Source organism: Rhamphochromis sp. 'chilingali' (assembly GCF_963969265.1).
Source record: "Rhamphochromis sp. 'chilingali' genome assembly, chromosome: 20".
In the NCBI taxonomy this organism is placed as follows: domain Eukaryota; kingdom Metazoa; phylum Chordata; class Actinopteri; order Cichliformes; family Cichlidae; genus Rhamphochromis; species Rhamphochromis sp. 'chilingali'.
Genome location: NC_137947.1, coordinates 19,847,185 through 19,857,721, shown reverse-complemented (window position 1 = coordinate 19,857,721; position 10,537 = coordinate 19,847,185).

The window sequence follows — 10,537 nt, the reverse complement described above, 5'->3', positions numbered from 1 at the left end:
GGTGAAATGCTGCAGGATACAGATAAAATTGTAAAAGATCTATAACGCTTTTGCTGGTAAAGAATATCAAACATTTAAAAAGCAATGAAACGAAAATTCCATTGAGAGAAAACCTGAAGTGGCCTCTATTAGCCAAGCTTGTGCCAGGACAGTTATTTCTATGTCTACGTTTACTGGATGCCAACAGTACTGTGCAAAAACTTTTAGGCTTATTTTCTGCATAATCAATTCTTATCTGTCAACAACAGATTCACAGAGGTGCTGGGTTGTCCCAGTTTCATTCTGCAGTCCACGACAAAACACAAAGCATAGACTAGACTTCAGTGACCAGAAGCATAAGGGCAACAAAGGCAATGTCCATGATCAAAAGCACCCACCCGCTGGCTCCAAAGCATCAAAAGTTGGCCTCAGAGAAACGACAACAGTCTATTCTCATTCCCAACAGGGCACAGACAGATACTTGAATCCAGTGGTGTCACAACTGCATGCTGTTACATATAACGGCTGGAACAACGTAACAAAGACTTTAAGATGTCGCGTTCACCTCAAATTTCCCCATATTTCAATATGATTGGGCAACTTTGGGCTGTGAAAAAGAAGCTGAATCTCGAGGGGCTCCACAGCTTCTAATACTGCTGGTTAACATAAAATGATAAAACCCCAACTGAGAGTCAGTTTTGTCATAGACTAAATTTTTGTCAGTGTACACTCCACTTTAACTGCAAATTTTAGAGTAAGTTCTATGATTTTTATTTAGTGATGAAGGAGGAGTTTTCAAACTATGATGTGTCTTAAAGTGAATTTCGTCCTTTAAAGCACAGCTTGTTACATATGCTTTGATTATTTCAGAGTTAAAGGTTGAAGTTGGGAAACAGATGTCATAGGAGGTTCCTGACACAGGACAAAGGTTTCATCATTCTTAGCTTATATAAGCAACTTGAATATGAAGAGAAGAAAGTCTTCTTCATATTACTTTTTCTTCGTAAAGGCTGACAGGGAGCAGCAGCCAGTGCAGTGATCTCCTGACTGCCGAATTATTGATTTAATTGTCTGTTTTCCTCCCAGCCCTGCCTGTTCATAGACCTATGATGAGCTTCTGACTGAGCCCACTGCATGCATGCCAATTCAACCTGCCATGAACCACAGCTCCCCCTCAGTCTCAACACCAGCTTAATCTCACTGTACTTAATGAGTGGAACAAGACAGAGTTGACAAGTACAAAAAAATCCCCCCCTCCACCGCTTGCCACAATCCTTCCTCCTCTACTACTCCGTTTATTGACATGCCAAAGGCTGTGAGGGGAGTGCCCAGATTTATGCAAAAAAGTGCTCGCTACTTGCTGATGACTGTCAGCTTAACCATTCATTAGGTTTGGATCCCAGAGGACAGCTTGAGCCTCTGGGCCACTGTACAGTAAATGCAAAGATTTTAAAGTGGCCATGCCCAATTTAAATCAAGGCTTGGAAAGGGAAAGCGTATGAAATGGAAAACAGCAGATTTTACATAAAAGATTGAGGTGTAATGTTGAGGCTGAGACACAAACATTGCTCTGTTTCTTCCATTCGATTTCCTGGTCTCTGTCGAGCTCTCCAACATCTCAAAGGTGAGGGGAGTATGCACTGTCAAACGCTTCTCTCAGATCCACAGAAGATCCCTAGGTGAAATAGAATTGTTTGGATTAGCATATGAAGCAGCCAAAGCAGTAAACATACATTTTTATCTTTTATCTAAATTATTCATAAGGATTTTCCTACTGTATGCAGAAAACTCATGGGGATCCGAACAAGTAAGATCACTAGAGATAGCTGGAAACATAAATAAACAAGGACTTTCTCACATCTTCTCAGCACCTGAGGAAAACAGTTTTTGGCACTGTTGGGAAGCTGAAGAGAACAGCATTTTTGCTTCAGATATAAAAATATTGAGCATGGTGATTATACTGATCATCTACAACATTAAAAAACACTGACAGGTGAGGTGAACAACATTTATTACATTCATGAAACTGCATTGGATGAGCACTAGAACTTAATGTTGGAAGCACTGGAAATGGACAAGTGTCAAGCACCTATACAGTTAAACAAGAGTGTAATTGCTAGACTACTGTGTCAGAGCATCTCCCAAACAGCATGTCAGCTGGGGCTCATCAGGACTTATAGGACATGCTGATAGAGTTGTGCTTCCTGATATCGCAAGCCACCTTTTTGGTCTTCTGGAGTCCATTTTAATTTTTTAATTTACCATGAAAGTTTATGCAGACTCCCCTAATTAATGCATAGCAGCTTATCTACACCTGAGAGGAAGCAGATGGATAAGCTCATCAGGAAGCCCAGCTCTGTGCTAGGATTCCCCCTCAACCCAGTGCAGGTTATAGGAGGTGGTAGAGGAACTTTGGCAAAAATCACATCACTCTTGAACAATGTCCCCAACCCATGCATAAAGCTGTTGCAGAAGTGGAGTGCATCTTCCGTGACAGACTGCTGTATTCTAGGTGTACAAAGGAGTGTTATCGCAGGTCTTTCCTCCCAGCAGCTGTTAGACTTTATAACCATCACTGCTCCCAACAAACACAAAAAGTTGTTTGCATCCCTGCTGTCATTTGCACAGTTTTTCCATTTTCTGTAAATAGTCTGTCATTGTTTATAAAGCACAAATATACACCACTTTTTGCACATTTAAAAAAGATTCTTACTCAGTTACACATTTCTTTGGATCCGAGTATGCTATTTTTAATAACTGTACATTTTTTTCCTTTTTATTTTTATTTTTGTGTGAATCTGCATGCTCCACGCACCTGAATTTCCCTAATGAGGGACATCAAAGGATATTTCTATTCTATTTCTGTTCATTTTCTATTCTACTCATCCAGCTGCTGGTCAGTCTCCTTCTATAGTTCTTGTTAAACAAATAGCATGTCTTTGTGTTGACTCTGGCTCTTTTTTAGGAATCTTCCCACCAAACTGCCTCTCCACTTGTGTCCGATCAAACAGCGTTGACAACACAGCACTATTAATCACTATTAATGTCACTGGAAAATTGGCTTTACTATCTGTAAAAAACTCCCACAGAGAAGCCAACGCTAATTCTGCTTAACTCATTTCCATTATCCAACACAGGCATGTAAACACACAACTAATCAATGTAATATAGAAATGTTACATAACCCATCATTTTTCCATTGGATAGATGATTACTGGGTACCTATTTTATATTATTTATCATTGTGTTTTAAAGTGTTGCCATTATAATCTAGTGTTGAATGTAAACTCATACATTGTCAAAATATCTTCATACTGTGACTCTCACTCTCTCACTTCTTACTCTCTTTGTGTTTTTCAAGTTGCAACATGTCTCTTCCTTGTGGTTTGAAGAGTTGTTTGAAAAGTTTTCAGCGTAATTGGTTGTCTGTAGATTTATTTGCATATTCACTGTGTGCCCAGGTCTCCTGAGACCGTATTCAAACACACATAATCTGTCACTGGAGACTTAGACCAGCATGCTTTTGTTGGATCAACAATTGGAAGACACAGACAGCTCTCTTCAGCATCTTTTTTTTGGTGTTTTACAATGTCCCTTTTAGTTTTAGGACAATTAGCAATTTGCAACTGATATCCTCAATGATGCAGTCAGCACTGGAATAAGTGACTTTTATGTATACAGTAATAGCCATTACTTTCAAGCCTTTGCAAAACAAATTTACCCAATGCTGAATAATGCTACAATTGCTGGGAAAATGTTTCTATTGCTCTGCATTTTACATTACTGCTGGCAGATTGGTAGAAATGTATCAACCAGAAAAGACTGTTTTGCCAGAGTTGACAAAAGGAGCAAGATTAGCAACATAGCAGTGATGTGTGGGGACTTTCACAGACCCCCCACCACCACTACTACCACCACCATCAACAAGACAACGGTAAGTATTCAGTTGTCATCTAAATGTTTTCCCATTAGTTGTCAATAACGAGTGTTTTTATAACCATTCATTTAAAGTAGAAGTAGAAGTAAAACACTTTGAAAATACCTAGAAAAATAGCTATTTAAGATGTACTGTTAGACAGGTTGTTTGTTAGAGATAACTCTTTGTTAGAGAGAGTTAGAGAGAGATTTAGTCATTTTTATCCTGTCCATGAAGTCAAGACTGCAGATTTCAGTGAATTCGGAGGCAGAGTTAATCCTGCTTCCAGAGTCAATAGCCAACTGCAGCCACGAGATGGCAGTAATTTACAGGCTGGATGCGATCGACGGTAAGGACAAACAGTGTGGCTTCTCCTTACTGGATGCATGCATCCTAACCACAGTGCTTTTGTAATTACTCCCATTGTCAGAAGCAAAGAAGTTTGCACAGCTTTATAAGTTGGTTTCAGTATTGTATGGTACATTGTACATTTTTATTCTATGATGTTTTGGGGGAGTTTTTACAAGAAATATTTACAGGGATGTATAGTCGGGTTTTGATTCACTGTTGGCGCCCTACATCAAAAACAAAAAAGTTTGCTGTGATAGCATTTCTCACTAAAGTCATTATGTTTCCTTTGGGACACCTTAATACGTGCATCAAATTTTGCAAGACCTTTTATTTAAGCATTTGACCTACTGGTAATGAGGAAAAGTTAGAGAATTGCAATTCATGATTAATGATCCCCAACACGGTCCTTGATTTCCTGTTACAAATAAGTGATCTTGATTGACTGACTAACTGCCTAGAGTCATACTTCTACTATCTGATCCATCTGCCCTACAATACATAAATGTATATTCCTTCTTAGATTTACTACTAAGAATAAACTTCTTAGTCTTTACATTTCCTGTAAAGAAAATTTCTGTAAAGAAAATTCATCAGAATTTTGTGTGAAAAAAATCTAGAGCGCTGCAGCTTAATCACGCTCATTTCTAGGTACACTTTTATTTATATCAGCCACTTCAGTATCTGCACGTCAAGATCTTAAAATTGTCAAATTATTATTTTTTTGTCTGTGCAGTAGTTCTAACAGCCTGCTGTCCACAGAGCCTAGAGAGTAACAGTTGTGGTCTCTTGGGTATGTCCTCTTCCATCATTAAATACATAATGGCCCAGATTTTGTTTGCTTCCAGTCTGTGTCAACAGCAACTGCAGGCACTGGTCGACAGCGCACTTCAAAGTGAGAAATGATCTCTGAGCTCCAGTGATGCTGGATGTGCTTGGGTTCATGTCTTTCCACTCTGCGCTACTTTAGACTGGAAGATTTTTTTGTTTCCATGGTAGCCCATATTGTTGCGACTAATCAGATATTTTCAGATATGCATTAGTTTTGCAGTGGTTTTATCTCATCAAAAAAAAAAAAGCTTCTCAGAATAGCACAGATGAACAGAACATATTATGTGGAATTAGTCTAAAAAGATATGCTCTGTGTGGTGCTTCGAACAATATTTAATAGGGTAGATGAAAAAAATATTAATCACACATGAAGCTACAGCTTTGATTTATCTTGCTAATATAAGATCTCCAGGAAACCACACTTCATCATTCCTGCCATCATTTGTGACTCACCAAATATGGCTTTGAAGTTCCCTCATGGATGAAGATGTCATCTCTGCCCATTCAAATTAAATCACTGTTACTCATCAGTTTTTCCGTTTGAGCTCATATCCTATCTCAGTGGTAACTAACACTACTGGTCATTTAGTGCACCAAGCATAAAGACTATGTTGATGGAATATTGGTCAGACTTCAGTGGCAAAGTATTCAAATTAGAAATACCGTTCTGGCTTTTGGGCATTTTACATTAACAAAATACATATCACATATATACTGGTGACACGGTGGTTAGCACTGTTGCCTCACAGCATAAAGGTCCTGAGTTCAATTCCACCATCTTTCTGAGTGTTTGCATGTTCTCCCTGTGTTTGCGTGGGCTCTCGCTGTGGACTCCAGCTTCCTCCCCAATCCAAAGACATGCAGTTAGGGGGGATAGGTTAATTGGAAACACTAAATTGCTCATAGGTGTGAGTGCGAATTGTTGTCTGTCTATGTGTTAGCCCTGTGACAGACTGGTGACTTGTCCAGGGTGGACACTGCCTCTCACCCCAAGACAGACTCCATTCTGTAATCTTTTCCACATATTTCACTCCATTGGCAACATGTTTGGGGTCATTGTCATGCTTAAAAATGATAGCCAAGCAAATAGTTTCACAATGGTATTGTGTGATGGGTCAAAATCAGACTGTACTTGTCTGCGTTCATTATTCCATCAGTTTTAATTAGACCTCCAATACCACTGACTGAAATGCAGCCCCGAACCATGACAATGTTTTACAAATGTCCCAACACTCCTGACCTCTTCAGTACATCCTGACCATGATTTCAACCTAAGCTTTTAAATTTGGATTCATCACTCCATGACACCTATTGCCAGTGAGTTTCTGCCAGCCTTACTTGACAGCCAGCCTTCCACTGCAACCATATCTAACATTTCTAATGAGACTTCAGCAAACAGTAGATGGATCAGCTGAAGGGACCTCATGCAGCTTTGAGATCCTGTGTCGTGTCTTGCTGGATGTTGTTGTTATTGTTGTTATTTTGCTACTTAATGACTTTCAGATATTGTTCATCTGTTGTAAATATGCACTTTTTTGTTTTTACGCCTGGCACTTTTGTCCTCCACGTCTCTATTTTCTTCACAGACACTGAGATAGGCCAAGAAAAAAAAAAAAACAACAACAAAAAATGGTCAGATACTGAAAATGAGTGAAAAGCCATCAATGTCCAGGGAAAATCTTTGAAAGATGCTCAGAAATCCCAGAGAACTACAGTTCACTCAAGATCCTTTAAAAGTTACATGAAAGTCTGGATCCTTGAAAACTTGCTCAGGACTTTATTAAATGGAAGCGGGTAGCTTTGCATTTTGCAGCTCTGTTTCCTGCTTATTACACAGAAACTACCACAAGTGTTTCCAGGTAATAATCACACACTTTTTAAGTTTGCTTTAATAGGTTATGTTATTAAATAGAAACAGGCAGTTTTGCAATTTCCAGCTCTGTTTCTGCTTATTACACAGAAACTGCAGAAATAGATCCTATATTAAATTAAAATGTGGCAGAAGTTCTGCTAAGTATTACACGCATCTATGAGAACTTGCTAAGAATGTACTGTTTCTTCTCTTCTTACTATTTCTCCTGTCACAGTTGCTTCTGTATCTTAATGTAATCCCAGACTGATGCAATGATGTAAGATCAAGGGAACAATACCATCTGTTCCTTTTCTTCTTGTAGCCGAGGACAGTTCTTTACGACTTAATATTGTATGTATATTTCGGCTTGTTGTCATGCTGCAGAAGGAATCTGGCACCAGTCAGACTGAAGGTAGTGTAATGGATAATAAGCTAAACATCTGTGTTGCTTGAAACAGTTTTTTCTCTAATTTTGTGTATAAAATGAAAAAAAACCTCTTCTGATACATCCACAGTAACACAACGATAATAATATTCAGATCACCGCGTGGCCATCTGTTTCTACTAGAAATCTGATATGCTGTGTGATTACTTATAGTCAGCTAATGAGCATCGAGCACAGCACACTGCAGTGATGTTCCCATCACTTCCGAGGACTTTACAATGGTTTATTTATTAATTTTGCTCACCTCTAACAATATACACTACTTGGCTAACCCTAACCCTAATCAAACACATAACACACAAACTGTGTATATATTATTATATGCAATAAGATATTAAATACCAGTAACTGCTAATAATATTATTTGCAGTCACTGAATACACATTAGGATTTTGGCTGCTGTCCTATTTCCAAGATGCAGAAGATGCAGATTTGGTGCAGATTTTATGCTGATGCATTTATCCTTTTTTGAGACTGGCAAAAGGAATATGCTAGCCAGTCCAGGCTGGGTTTGTGTCTCCTTCCGGTTCAAACCAGGTGGCTTTTGTAATGTGAAGTGTAGAGTCCATGGAGCCACGATGAATATAAATATCTACAAACACAAATTATGTGGAAAAGAGAAATTGCTGTAATGGCTGCAGTAGCAGAATAGAAATTCTAATCACAGTGATTCATGAATATATCAGCTCTTCCTGGGTTGAAACTACTTTCCCTATCATTTTTCTAACTCTCTTGCAATTTCATCATTTTTTTCAAACCTTATCTTTCTGCATTCTTTGGTTTCTGTGGTCATGGTCTTTACATCCCTTCTGGAAATGCCGCTTGGACGAGAGGCATTAGAATGAGTGGTTTGTCTTGTTCAAAGCGGCCCCATAGAATCGCACCATATTGCATTGAGGACTTAATAATGACAGTTCTGAATCACTCCCCAAATAATCTGTCTCAATTCATACACCCTTGAGATGAAGCTGCAGCTCGGTATTAGTGGAGAGAAGCTGTCAGATGTGTCAGGAGCAATAGTGGAAGTGCTTACTCATCACTGGGTTTACACACTGTGCTCTTCAACACCCACTTCTGATCTCTCTGCAGACTGGACATATATTGAATGTTTCGATGTTGTATCGAAATGCCCATTGACTGGTGGCTCAATAGCCTTCGCTTTAAACAATATTACACATTGAGAAATTCTGCTGCACTATCTGGCAATTACAAAGCAAAAAAAAGCAAAAAAAAAAAAAAAGAAGAAGCAATAAAAAAAAAAACAGATCAAAAAAAAAAGAACAAATCAGGGAAAAAATATCATTCATTGTCAGTCATTTCCAGACAGTCAGTACACACACACACACACACACACACACACACACACACACACACACACACACACACACACACACACACACACACACACACACACACACACACGTCCACATTTTCCTTCCTGCTGCTGTGACACAGCAAAATCCTCAACAATTTAATTTTTAGGGGCAGGAACCATGATTTTTATGGAAGGCACAATCCTTATGAAAAGAGATCTGAAAACAAAATGTAGTATTCCTGGCAAAGAAAATTGAAAGTACTTGCTGTAGGCTGAGCTAAAGATCTGTCTCTAATTGGATGGAGGTAATTGTGGCTGTGTGACACGGGTCACAAGTAAATTGGCTTTTTTGCACAAGCAGCAGGAGGTTTCCAATTATATAACCATAACAGCAACGTATTCCCCAGCCTTTACGTCTTTCCTCTGCCCCCACATGTATACAATGCTGTATTTGCAATTATGAGTTACATAAACATTAGACACTGGCTGCACATCAAACAGGAGAACAGTAAACACTTTTCAGGTGTTGAGGATTTTTGTGAATGCTGAGAAATCAATTTGAAAAAGCACTAAAGTGCTGCTAAAAGGTATTTCAGCTAAGCTTCACAATGTAACATAACAGACAACATGGGTGACACAAGTTTCAAACTTCATGAAAGTCAGCTGTAAAGAGTTCAGCAATGAAAGGATTTTATCACAAAGTTCTATAATCGGAGAGCAGGAAGATTGTGGGTTGTACCTGGTAACACATCAAAATGTCACTTTGGAGTCAAACAGGTGAGCTTGTGCAACATGTGGACTTAGGAAACATGTATTTACACAAAGCATATGATGAAAAAAAACTTTGTCAATGTTCACTGCAGTGATGATAGCAGTACTTTAAGCTGATGTGTACTAATGAGAAACCCTTATTTTTTTTATAAATTGGAGGAACTACTGTTTTTATTTTATTTTAATATGTGGCTTTTTAAAAACTTGTTGGTTGATTGCTAGTTTGATTATTGAATGGTGTTTTGTATTGCTTTTAATCTGTCGATTAGAACTTGGTTACTTAGAATTAATCCATTAAAAAAAAAAACACAGGAGCGGGCACCAGTTTGTGGAACCCATCCATCTTAAATACCCTGCCCGCGGTAACCATTGTCATTAAGCCTAATCATGTTTTATGTATATGGTTAGAGACCAGCTGCATTGTCACAAAACTGGCTCAGAGCAGGTGATAAGAAAGGTGTTCACAAAACATGTTTACTCAAATATAAAGTAATTTAAACGTAACCTAACCAAGACACAGAGTTTACCAATAGGTTGATTTCAGATGGAGTGGAAGAGAGACTGAGCAGATCACCTGGGCCAGCTTTGATAGCCTGCAAGACATTAGCTGACGATCCTCCCAGGCCAACCAAAAAGCAGGCCATGGCTTTCATGAGTGTGAGAGGGTCGTAACAACATACATAGTATGCCTTATAAGTAGTTACTTTTCATTTAAATATGACAAATAATTCTGTCAAACTATATATGCGCTTTTACCATTAATACAGGCAGCTGCAAAAACAGCTGCACTTACCAACAGAAAAGTTCATGATATTGTCAATAATGCACCTCAGTATCGTTTTTATCAGACAGATGATTTTCTATTCTGTATTTAGGCTCTGTGAGTCATTTTGAACCACATGCATATTGGCTAACATGTTGTCAATCACAAGTCATTAGCCAAAAAGCATGTGGTTTCACAGTCATACCCGTTCCTCCTAGTGACAGTGGGGATTTTTTAGCAATCAAGATTGCAATGGAGGAAACACTCATCTCAAAGTTTCAAAACAAGACTTCAGAAAACAATGTATGATGTCACAG